Source organism: Miniopterus schreibersii, assembly GCF_964146895.1.
Source record: "Miniopterus schreibersii genome assembly, chromosome: 19".
NCBI lineage: Eukaryota > Metazoa > Chordata > Mammalia > Chiroptera > Miniopteridae > Miniopterus > Miniopterus schreibersii.
Window position 1 is genome coordinate 3,293,991 of NC_138119.1, and position 12,114 is coordinate 3,306,104.

Below are 12,114 nucleotides of genomic sequence, written 5' to 3' on the forward strand. Positions count from 1 at the left end.
ACGGCCGCCGTGGGAGACAGACCAGGAGGCCGTCAGTCATCCCGGGGCCACTGTGACAAAGCTCAGGGAAGAAACTCGACAGGAGGCCGGGAAGCAAAGGGAGAGAGGCTGGCTTTTCCTTGGACCAGCAGAGGCGAGTTCACGACGTAGCTGACGCGGGCACGTGACGGGCCATCAGGATTTTGACTAACGGGACATTTGCGGGCACCCCAAGCGGAGAAACAGTCTGAGCGCGCGAGGGGTTCTGCGGAAGAGCAAATGGCGCCCGGCCGGCGGGGCTCAGCCCGTGAGGCACGAGGTGCCCGGTTCGATTCCCGGTCGGGGCACATGCCCGGGTTGCGGGCTCGATCCCCAGCGGGGGCCGTGCAGGGGGGAGCCCAGCGACGTTTCTCTCTCACCGATGCTTCTACCTTTCTCTCCCTCTCCCTTCCTCTTTCTCTGAAATCAATTTTAAAAAAACCCAAAAAACCAAATGCCTCAGGAGCAGAAATGCCTGCCAAGTACACGGGGCAAATGAGGACTGTGTACAAAAGCGCAGGGCTTAATAGCGTTACTGTAAGTCCAGTTAATTTATTGAGAAATCTCAGTTTAATGCGAAAGATAAGTGGTGGGTGGTGGGGGAGATGTCCTCCTAGCAGCTCAGGCAGCTTCCAGGCCTGCTCTGCAGATGCTGTGCGCGCGTGTGCGTGCGTGCGTGTGTGTGCATGTGCGTGTGTGCATGCGTGTGTGCACGCATGGGTGAGATGAACACTTAGTCGTCGGGGTACACAGGGCGGCATCCCTCGGGGAACCCCCAGGGCTTGCTGACGTTCTCTCTAAACTGCCACATCGTAAGTACTTCAGTTTTCAAGGAAACACAGCCAGGCTCATTGATCCCCCAGTAAAGCTAATTTATTCTTCAAGGACCAAGGTAAATACCACGGCTTTAATCAGCTCTAGGAAAACAGCCCCCCCAACCCCCCAGCGCTTGAGGCAGGGCAAGGCCCACTCTGAGCAGATAGATTTCAGTGGAAGTAATTACAAGCTGCAACATAATTTCCTTAGAACGACACCCATGCTAGACAAACACTTATTTGTGGTCGTGGAGCGGGTAAGGTTACCATAAAAATAGCAGCGCACCTTGTAATAGCGCCGCATGCCGTAATTTACCTTCGCTGTGTCTGAAGTGTCGTGCCTTGTTCCAGACTTAATATTTAGTAACTAACAATTTAATGTACAAATCCCCAGCGAAGAAGCAGAATAATTAGGAGAGGCAGGCTCCCCCCTTTTTACATGAAAAAATTACAGTGGACCAGTCAACATGCCTGAGGACTGTGCAGAACAGAGAAGTGATTTTTAGTGACCAAAATCGCAGGGCGGTTCTCAAGTACGTCTTATAAGGCACGCAGAGGTGCGGAAGGGATGCGATGGCCCGTAAACGACGACGACAGTAAATGCCGTGAGGACACCCTTCGTTCGATGGATGCGTGTCCTCTGGAAACGGAATTAAAACGTAATATAAAAAAAAGGCAGTCAAGTCCATCACGCGTCTTTCCTGCCCCCCAAGGAAATGTGGTGGCAGAATATGGTCCTTTCCGACTTACAGTTTAAAGAAAAGTGAGCGCTGGGGCAATCGCCGTTCTCTTCTCTCACCACCCAAAATAAGTCTCTCATGAAACACCGACAATAACAAAACAGTCAGCAACCACCAAGGCACTTCCCAGGCTGCGGGAATCCCGGAGCTCTTGGGGTTGACGAAATGGTGGGTAATGGAGCCAGAGTCCCCCCGGGGTTCAGCATTTTTTGGTAACGCCCTGGAAACATTCCCTGTCCTTTGAGCAGTTTATTTAAACCCTCCGACACCAGCTTACAGCAGAGCAAAAGGAAAGGCAGGGTCCCGGGGGCGGCTGGGCCGCAACATCAGAGCTCGAGAGACCCCCCGGGACAAGGGCCGTGTCTGTCCGTTCACGTGAGATCTGCCAGGTGGGTCACCAAAGCGGCACTGGATGCACTTTTTTCAAGCGATGACGTGACCTATGCACGTGTTGGGGACCAAACCTAGATAACAGAGACCAAGTCCACACACAGTCTAGTCCCAGCGTTCATCGTCCTGGTGAAAAACTGGACGCGGGAAATGCAGGAACCTTGTTCTGATCACAGGGCCCAGCTCCCCGAAGTCGGGGGGAAGGGAAGGACCGGAGGAAGGGAAGGAGGGAAAAAGGCAAAAACGCCTGCAGGCAGGGAAACGGTTGGTGTGGTCGCACATGGAGATGGATCCGAGACGTCCCTCCGAGAGTTACAGCACCGGGGAAATAAACGTGCCCCGTGAAGTGTTAAACTCACCTTCAGTCCCCAGGCGCAGGGACTGGCCTCCAGGCCCCAGGGCCCAGGCCCCCCGCTTGGCGAGACAGGCGCCCTCAGTGCTGTGACCGTCCTCAGTGTGCCGACGGGCGGCCTGGGGCTGGCAGAGGGCACGTGGGTGCGAGGCCCGGGGTCTGAACTCGGGCCGGTTCTGTTCAATAAGCTTTATGCCACAGGCCTGACAGTAAAAGGAAATATTATTTAAAACACTGAATTAGAAGAGTTCGCGAAACAGGGGGTCCTACTCTTTCTCTAAAGCCTACGGCTACATTTCAGTGCTTTGTGCGGTCCGCCCCGTGCGCACACGTCTCTGGAGGCATCACCGAGAGGTTTTAGAAGGTCTTTCGCTTAAATTAGGGGCACCGCATCCTCAAACACCGACTTGCTTGTTGCTCAACTAATATTTTCGTATTCGGGTAAAGTACACTTTTATAAAAATGCCCACGAGTCCCTCTTAAAGCAGCCTGTGATTTCTTGACTGAATTTCATTTACTATTCTGCTCTGTGCCACCGGCCCTGCTGCCCAACCAGGCAGCTGCCATGGGCAGCTTCAATGGATTCTTTCTGATGTCCCAAAATAAATCAAATTATACAGCAAGCGGGGATATCGCTAAAGTCTATGTAAATAAAGATATATAAAAAAATTAAATATAGCCTGTCATTTTCCTGTGACTATTGAAAGTAAAACCATTCATGTTGCTCCAAATAAAACTCCCGAGCGTCACAATTTTTTCTAAGAGGGTGGCAACCAAGAATGAACACTTTTTAACAGGGAGAGAAAAGGTCTTTTGAAGACCTGCTCAGCTTATTCCCCAGGATTCCTCTTTGCTTTACCGTACCCCAGACCCGCTCGGGACGGTGACAGGGCTCCCTTTCATCCCCGTGCGCCGCCGAGGGGACTTCAAAGCGGCCCGTCCAGCGGCGTGGGGCGGCCTGGAAAGGCCTGCAGCGCGCGATGGGCGCTGCTCAGTGTGGGGCTCGGAAAAGCGTTCAAACAGAGCGGCCACGGCGGAGCGTCTCAAAGCCTTTTTGTTCTTCGTTTCTTTACGAATCCGAGCAGGATTCCTCGAGGAGCCGTCTCTGGGACTTCGGAGTCTTCCTTCTGCGCCTGTCCCTGCCCAGCTTCCCATCAGCTGCCCGAGTCCCCGGAAAACGCCCGCCTCAGGTCCCCCGTCTTCAGCCCGGCCCGACCACCACGGGCCACTAACCCCCTGAAACCTGCAGTTTATACCGTGTAGAGCCCTGCTCAAAAGAACAGCTGTCCCCCAATAAATAAATCCAGGGTCAGTGTCCTGGGAGGAGGAATTTTCCTGTTCGCCAAACTGGTCAATAGTCCGTCTCTCCTCTCCCCTCCAAAGCAAGACCCCACAAACCGTGATCACATAGTCACTGGTTTAAATCCTGTAACTGCTTCCAGGGGAGGCTCTTCCTGAAATTTTCTGTATCGATGAGTTTTTTTCTTTTTTTTTTAAATCATTTTTGTGGTTCTCTTGTCTGGTTTATTTCACTTAGTGTGACGCCTCATGGTCCATCCATGTTGTCGCAAACGGCAGGATTTCTCTTTTATGGACGAATAATATTCCATTTTCTATACATATTATATATATATATTCTACATCCATTATGTATTAAGTGAAATAAGTCAGAAAAAGCTAAGGACCAGATGATTTCACTCATATATGGGATATAAAAATGAAACCCGTGGACACAAACAACAGTGTGGTGGTTGCCAGAGGAAGGGCTTGGGGCGTGGGGGGTGCGGGAGTCCCCCCGAGCTCATGAACCCTTCCCTGACCCCACCCCAACGCCCCCAGCTCCCAGAGGGACCTGTCTCTGTGTCTGTGCCCTTCCTTGCGTGTCGCCACCCCTTCCCCAAATGCAAATGGGCCTCTGCCATTGAATTCACACCCTGTATTGAATTTTTCAGTATTTACCTTCTTACTCTCTATTTCCCTTTAGTCCGTAAAGTGCTTGAGGTCAGGGATTCTATACTGCTCATTTGTGTGAGTTTCACACCCTGAGCAGTAGAGTTTTGGTGATTCAGTACGTTTCCCCTAAAAGTTCATGGAATTTAAATTACCCCAGGAAGTTTGTCTGGTATGATAAAAAAAAAAAAAAAAAAAGAGGAATTACTTTTGTAAACTGTATCAAAGACCAGTAAACCAGGTCTCAGTACGATTAGGTTTTAAAGGGTGACAAACAATATTTCTCTTTAAAAAATATGCTTTTCTACATGACCTCCACTAGGGCATTCACCTTGCCAGTGGCTCCTTGAAGGGCAGCCCCTCCGCCACTCCATCTACGTGGTTCGAGGAGATCCGACCCATCTCCTGACTCAAGGGTTGAGCAAAATCCAGATCTGTCCCTCCTCCTGCGCCCCAGCCCCAATTACTCATCGATCCGGCACCGGCAGTGGCTCCGGGCTGCTCAGTTAGACGCCCCCAGGCTCCAGCAGGCCGCGCGAGGGAACGGGCTCCCTTGCACCGGGACCGCTGGCTGCGCGTCCTCTGAAGCCACAGGGGTCGCACACGCTCGGCTTTCAGGGGCTACGTCTCCTGCCATATGCACGCCAAAGGCTGTGACTGACACAGAGAAAGTCACAGCCGACGACCTGGACAGAAGAGCCCATGTCGTGCAACTGCTGGATTTTGCTGGCTGGACAGGAGGAGCGTCTCTCCCGAGGACACTCGGCCTGGGAACGGCCTGGATTGGAACGATTTTAGCCGAACCACCCACCTACCTGGCCAGTCACAGTCTCCTTTTAGGAACGTGAATTGCGAAACAGAAACAGATAAACGAAAATCCCGACAGAAGCCCGGGATGCGAGGATGCATGCAGGACACCAGGGGTCACGGCAGGCCGGGGGGTCACGAGCAAGCCAGAGCGAAGCGGTAGGTAGCAGGCGCTCAGACAGAGACATGAAGGGGCCGTTCACAGAGGAAAATAAAAAGTCACAGTTGCTAACAAATGTCCCGGGTCCTCTTCAGTAGGTTATCTCATTTAATTTCGTCACCATTTTGCAAACATTCCTCCGTGTCTCCCGCATCCATTCTCTTCTTTCTTTCTTTCTTTCTTTCTTTCCTTGTTCATTTAATAAATGACTATTGAGCTCCTACCGTAGGCCAGGGGCGATTCTGTGCCACGAGAATGTCGAGTTGTTGAAGGAAAAAACATCTGGCACCTTGACGTTTGTGCCGTGTCACCTTTGATCCCTAAAGGCCAGCGCGGTCTGGTTCGGTGGTTGTCACGACCCACTGCAGGCGCTGGGCCAGGTCACGGGAGGGACAGGTGTGCGGTGGAGACCGGCTGGGTGTCAGACAGCGTCCCGGTCCCCTTGAAGTTTTTACACTATTGTCATGTAAACCTAGTAACACTTTAAATGGCGAAAATACTATTTTACTAAACCACACAACATATCTAATCCATTTTTTTCTATCCATCTTCATGTAGTTTGCTTTTTTATACAATCATAAAATTAAAGTGCAATTTTATAGGTTAATGTGATGATTAACACACCCTAAGGAAGGAACAGATGAGCTGTAGCCTCACGATAGGATATCCTAACCCCAGGGACATCTGGTTCCTTCGCTCACATCCTGACAGGCCCCTCTCTTCTGACGCATTCAAGTGAGATGCTTCTTTATTTCTCAATCAAATGAGAATAAAACATTCGTCTTAGTGCATCTCTCACTGGCCATTTTATATTACTTATGTTTTACTTTGAACAGGAGTCCTATCATGATTTGTTTGCTCATTTCCCCCCCTCTATTCCTGTTTTCACACATTTGGCTGAATTATTTCATTAAAAAGTACTGAATGGAATTATACAGATTTAGACATCTCCAAACATTTGCTGCCTGCGGCTGGGCTCGGCCAGCACGGACGAGCTTTCCAGAACTCACAGGGCTCGCTCACAGGCACACGCACACGCGCAAGCAGGGCGCTGGCATGAATGGCGCTATTCATGGGCAGAGGGGCCCGCGCCGCCCTGAAAGGCCCGTTGTTCGCGCGGCGTATCCCCCACGCTGCCATCCGTCTGTGCGGGGCCGGGCGCCGGGCCGAGGGTGCGCTGCGCTTGGGCTCCGACTCTCTGTTCACCTCCCATAGCCACTGTTTTCTGGGAAATGATAGTAGCTTGAATACGGAGTTTTCCCGTCCCGTGAAAATAAACAGCGTAGTTCGCACACTTGCAGACAAGCTAAGAGCAGCAGCTAGAGCGGGGGCCTGACCGCGGAATTCCTCCTTCCTTCATTGAATACGTGGGTCCGAGACTCTTAAAACTGGGCCAGGTTTCTTCCTTGTGAAAATGCATTTGTTGTCAATATTTTGGACTCTTTGCAGAATGGGGAGAAATGTCATAGGCCATAGCACAATAATTCCACAACATGCCAATTTTTTCCCCTAAAAGACAACAAATGGGGTGTGACTTATCAAATGATTTTAAGACCTGAAGTAACATTTTAAAAGGGATTTTTACTTACATATTATGTAGGTGTTTTTTGAGTAGGTTTACTTTAAAAAAAAAAAAAAAAAAAGGAAATGAAAGCTTTAGGCTGGAATATTTCCTCTAAATTTAACTTTCTTTTGTTTATCATTTTCTATTTCTCTGTCCACATTCTGACCGAGTATTAGTGAAGTAATAATCCAGGTTGTTGGGTTAAAAATTTAGAGCTCCAGTGGACGCATGGCTTTCCCTACCCACTGCAAGTACTTGCTCTGTACTTTCCCAAAGATCCTGTTTTAATGAGCATTTGCAATTGTTTCACCTACAAACATGCCGATTACTGATCTTTATGGACAATTATGATATTTTCAACAAATTTCATCACAATAATGCCACTGATCAAAACATGTTGATTTGCCAAATATTACTTGTTCTCAATGTTTAGAACTATGTCTTGAGACGTAAGGAATTTTCTCTGAGCAAACAAGGGGAAATTGGGTAATGATACAAAGAAATAAAAATGGACAGGGTGTTTTGAAACCACAAGTAAATTTGTATGATGAGAGTCCCTGATATATATGAACGTGGAATCCAGTTTCACACACTCTCTCACGCAGCCAAGAGACGTTTTATCCTGTTTTTCTACAACATAAATACAATCAATTCTTCAAAAAATATTTTGGTTAAGCTGGAATGTAAGAATAGAGGCTAAATTATTAGAAAAGTTTGCCAAATTCTGCCTCGTGATAGGTATGAGCTGAATAGTTATGTAACATTTTCATTACTTAGCTAGTATTTCTGTTTTTAATATTTCACCTGATTTTGGAGTGATCCATTTGTTCCCAAAAGTTATCTGTTAAGCAGCAATGTTTCCTATGGAACACACGGCCGTGGGAGCCGCTGGCTCTGATTCATCCTGTGCCACGCAGCGGTGCCAGCCGGAGAGTTGGGCAGCCGTGGGCCAACGCGCACAGCACCTCGAGGACGGAGATACCAGCTCAGCGACGGGACCTCAAAGAGGCGCCTCCCGCGTCCGCTACGCTCTTAATTCTACTTATAATTTTACATCTATTTAACGCACCCCCCCTTTTAAAGGGGAGCACATATTGCAACTTTCCCCTCCCAGACTCCTCGCCGTCTTTCAAGAGGATGTAAGACAGACAAGTTGTCTCTTTAATTCACGAGTCTTCGGAGGGAGAGAAGCTACGCCAAAGGCCTTTTTTGTTCACATATGGACCTGCTTTAGATGACAAGATCTTGGACTACAGGACGGAGCCTGATGCAATAATTGGTCGAGTCTCTGGCCATCCTGGGAGAGTGTATTTTGGTTGTGGGTTGATTGTGAGTTATTAGGGGCAAGAGGGTGAACTATGGAAAACTGTTCCTTTGATTGTACTCCAAAAAACATCATACCCTCTGGTACTCACACTACCTTTAAATCTGGACCCTGTGACTTTTCTGTTGCTCCGACCAATAGAAGGCAGGGAGAGAGAGGCTGTACCAGTCTCGTGCCTGAAGCTCCGGCATGGTAGCCTTTCCTTTCCCACTCACCCCGAGTTTCCATGAGAGAAGTTCAGCCCCCCTTCTGGAGAAACGATGGGGACTGTGGAGAGGCCATGTGGAAAGGGAGAGGCCTTGAAACTGTATGGAGATGAACCGAGAAGCCCAGATGACAGCCAGTGCAGAGATCTCGGACTACTGGCCTTAAACGAAGCCGGCCAGCCCCAGCTTTTGAAGCTTTCCTAGCTGAAGTTAAAACTTGGGACTAGAGATGCCATCCGGGATCTTCACATCTGGCGTTTATCCCACGGAGCAGACTCAGGCTTTCCCTGCTGTGCCATGTCTGAACTCCTGATCCCCAGAACTGTGTGAAAATAAGAGCTACTGTTTTAAGCCATTGCATTTTGGGGTAGTTTGTTACACGGCAATAGGTAACCAAAATAACTAGGAATTTTCCCCCTTTGTAATGAGAAGGAAGATAGTATGGTGCATCTCAAGTGCAACGTAATTAAGTAGTTCAACCTCAAGAGCCAACACTCCATTACGGCGTCATGACACTGTGGTTTTCGCATTGAGCTTCAGGTATTGCAGGGTAACTTCTGTGCCCATGTTTTCCTGTAATGTATTTTTAATATGCAATGTGATCAAGTGCATAAAATGTATTTCATTTTTAACAGAAGCATCTTAGCCAAAGAGAACAGAAAGCTTATTTTTCAGAAATCTGGTTCCACTCAGGGATTCCAACTTTCATTCTGCAAAGCCTTCTGGGAACACTTTTTCCTGGTATGCATTCCAGTAGTCGTCTTATTTCCTGTAGCTGTGTCAAAAGCAGCAACAGCAGCACGCAGGAGTGGAGCAGGTTGCCTTATAATACACATACCATATGGCCGCAGAGTCTTCTCCCTCCGCTGGCTTGGACGTTACTGTGTGTGGTCAGGGCGCACGGGCCCTCTGATGACCATTCCTTGTGTGTGTCTGTGTCTGCTAATGGACAGTAAATAACACAGATGAGACCTTTCTTCTCAAATCTTCTCTTTCCGATTTTTCTGTGCCTGTGATACCCTGACGGCGCTTGTTAAAATCCCCGTTTGTGGCAGGACGGTGGCATTCCAGCCCTAGGGATCCGAGGAGCAGCCTTGGCCGGTGGGCCTACGGAGGGGCCCCAGGGGCTCCGGCAGAATGAAGCAAGCGGAGCGGAGGCCGAGTGTGAGGCGGGGGAAGCATCCAAGACGGCTCTCGGGTTGCTGGCTCAGGCAGCTGCCATTTACCCAAATGGAAGGGCCAGTGGGAAACGTACGAGTTTCAGAAAAATCTATATTATTTGTGTTGTTTACATTGACATTTGTCTGAAGAACTGATGTTTCATCTGAAGGTGTAAGCGAGGAACTAATTTCACCTCTAGTAGAAGAACCACCCAGAAAAATCCACGGTAGGAACTAGCCATTGACAGCCATATGCCTGTCAACTGTGTTCCGGCCTTAGAAGAAGAAAAAAAGACAAAAACAAAAATAAAAAAACTTCTAGCACAAGGGCCCTGCTAGAGGGTCCCAGGTAACAAACTACGCTTACCACGGCCTGTGTTTCTGGACGCACCTTTGCCTATAAAAGCCTGAGCGAAGAACAGCAGCGAGCGGGGTCTTGGAGAAGTTTTTGTAGCACAATGAAAAAGAGACATTATCCCAGCCATTAAACCATTACAAATAAACACATGCTTCTGAAAATTATAACATGTGGGAAATTAAAATTATTCTAGAAAATATTTATTTAGTCCATTGAAAAATAGCAAAGGAACGTGACTCCGTAAAAGAGCGACTGGATTCTTAAGGAAAGATTAACCTGAACAAGTAGGTAAAGTGGAATTGACAAGAACAATGCAATATTGAAAGAGAGGTTAAAATTAACAGCTAAGTTAAAGTCCACTCAGTAAATGAAAGAGTGGGGTATTATTATGAAAACAGACACTCAGATCAACAGAACAGAGTCCAGAGATACAGCTGTTCATAGACGTGAAGTACTGACAAAGGTGCCGCGGGGGTCGTCTCTCCCATCAGCATGTCCGTGCGGAAAAGGGGGAGACTGGGCCCTCATTTCACATCATACACAAAAGTCAACTGAAAATGAATTAAAGAGTTAAACGTAAGATCTGAAGCCACAACATTTTTAGAAGAGAACAGATGGGAAAAGCTCCTTGACCCTGGTCTTAGCAATAAATGTTTGGCTACCACACCAGAAGCACAGGCAAAAAAACCCCCAAAATAAACAAGTGGGACTATATCAAAGTAAAAAGCTATTCCAAAAAAACTGTTACAGCCATTATGGAAAACAGAATGAAGATTAATTAAAAATTAGAAACAGAACCACCATATGATACGGCAATCCCATTTCTGGGTATATATCCAGAGGTACACACACTCACACACCAGATTTCTCAGCCTTAAAAGAAGGAAATCTTGTCATTTGCGACAATATGGATGAACCTGGAGGGCATCATGCTACATAAAATAAGCAGGAAAGAGAAATATAAATGCTATATAGTATCACGTATATGTGGCACCTAAAAAATAGTCAAATTCATAGAAACAGAGTAGGAGAAAATGGAATATATTAGTCCAATGCACAGAATTTCAGTTAAAAGTTCTCAGGATCTAATGGTGATATGGTGGATAATTCTGTATTAACTTGGATTCTGCTAAGGGCAGGTCTTAAAAGTTCTCACACAAAAAAGTTAAAAAAATATTTCTAAGTGAAATATTATTTAAGTCTAAGAATCAAAAGGACTAACTCCATGAGCCCAAGAAAAACAATGAACAAATGGTTCAAGATGAAGTGCGAGCACTGGGGGGGGGGGGGGCAGTTACCTGTGAAAGGACAGAAGTGGGGCTGACCTCGGGGTTCTCTTCTGCGTAACCGAAAGCCAGGGGACAGCGCAGCAGTTTAATGAAGACAGTGTGTGAGCTGAAAATCCCACATCAGTCACTGTGTTGTCCTGACACGAAAGCAACGACAGACACTCCCAGTCTGCAAGGACTCGCAAGTCTTGCAGCCGAGCTCTCCCCTTGGCGGGGGCGACGCCGGGGATACAAACATCCACCTGAACAGGCCCGGGGAGCGGCGGGGCCGCCATCCACGGCGGGTGAGCGCGGGGAGCTCGAACCCGGGCAATCTCGGGGAAATCCCAGGGGCCCCTCCGAGTCGGGGAGGGAAAAGCCGCCGCCGCAATTCAGACGGGGGCTCAGGAGAGCACCCCAGGGAGCAGGACCTGACCCACAGAGCGCGCCAGGCTCTGAAGTCTGAGACGAGTTTTTGGAAGGCCCACGGACCAGGCTGGGACAGGGCTTGTCCTGCTCCGGAAGCGGTGAGAGGTGACGGGGGACAGGCAGAGAGAGTCCCTGCAGCGGAGAAAGGATCAGGCCAAGCGCTGGGCAGTGGGATCCCGCAAGGGAGCGGGTCTCTCCCACGGAGCGGGACCTCGAGCGCAGGGCTGGCGCAGGGGGCGGGCCGGCCTCACTCAGCTTTGAGGAGCATGGGGGATCACATGGTCCTTCATGGGGGGATCACATGGTCCTTCACGGGGGGATCACATGGTCCTTCACGGGGGGATCACATGGTCCTTCACGGGGGGATCACATGGTCCTTCATGGGGGATCACATGGTCCTTCATGGGGGGATCACATGGTCCTTCACGGGGGGATCACATGGTCCTTCACGGGGGGATCACATGGTCCTTCACGGGGGGGATCACATGGTCCTTCACGGGGGGGATCACATGGTCCTTCACGGGGGGAATCACATGGTCCTTCATGGGGGGATCACATGGTCCTTCATGGGGG

At 49.0% G+C, this 12,114-nt stretch overlaps 1 long non-coding RNA gene across 1 annotated transcript in view; it reads right to left on the reverse strand.

The window, feature by feature from the left end:
- Positions 1-708: 708 nt before the first annotated feature.
- LOC308548562 overlaps positions 709-12,114 on the reverse strand; it is a 42,788-nt gene continuing 31,382 nt past the window's right edge. The window contains exons 3-4 of the long non-coding RNA XR_013997632.1: positions 2,323-2,518; positions 709-1,473 (exon numbers count right to left, since the gene is read on the reverse strand). This is a non-coding gene — a long non-coding RNA (uncharacterized lncRNA). The remainder of the gene's footprint in view (positions 1,474-2,322; positions 2,519-12,114) is intronic.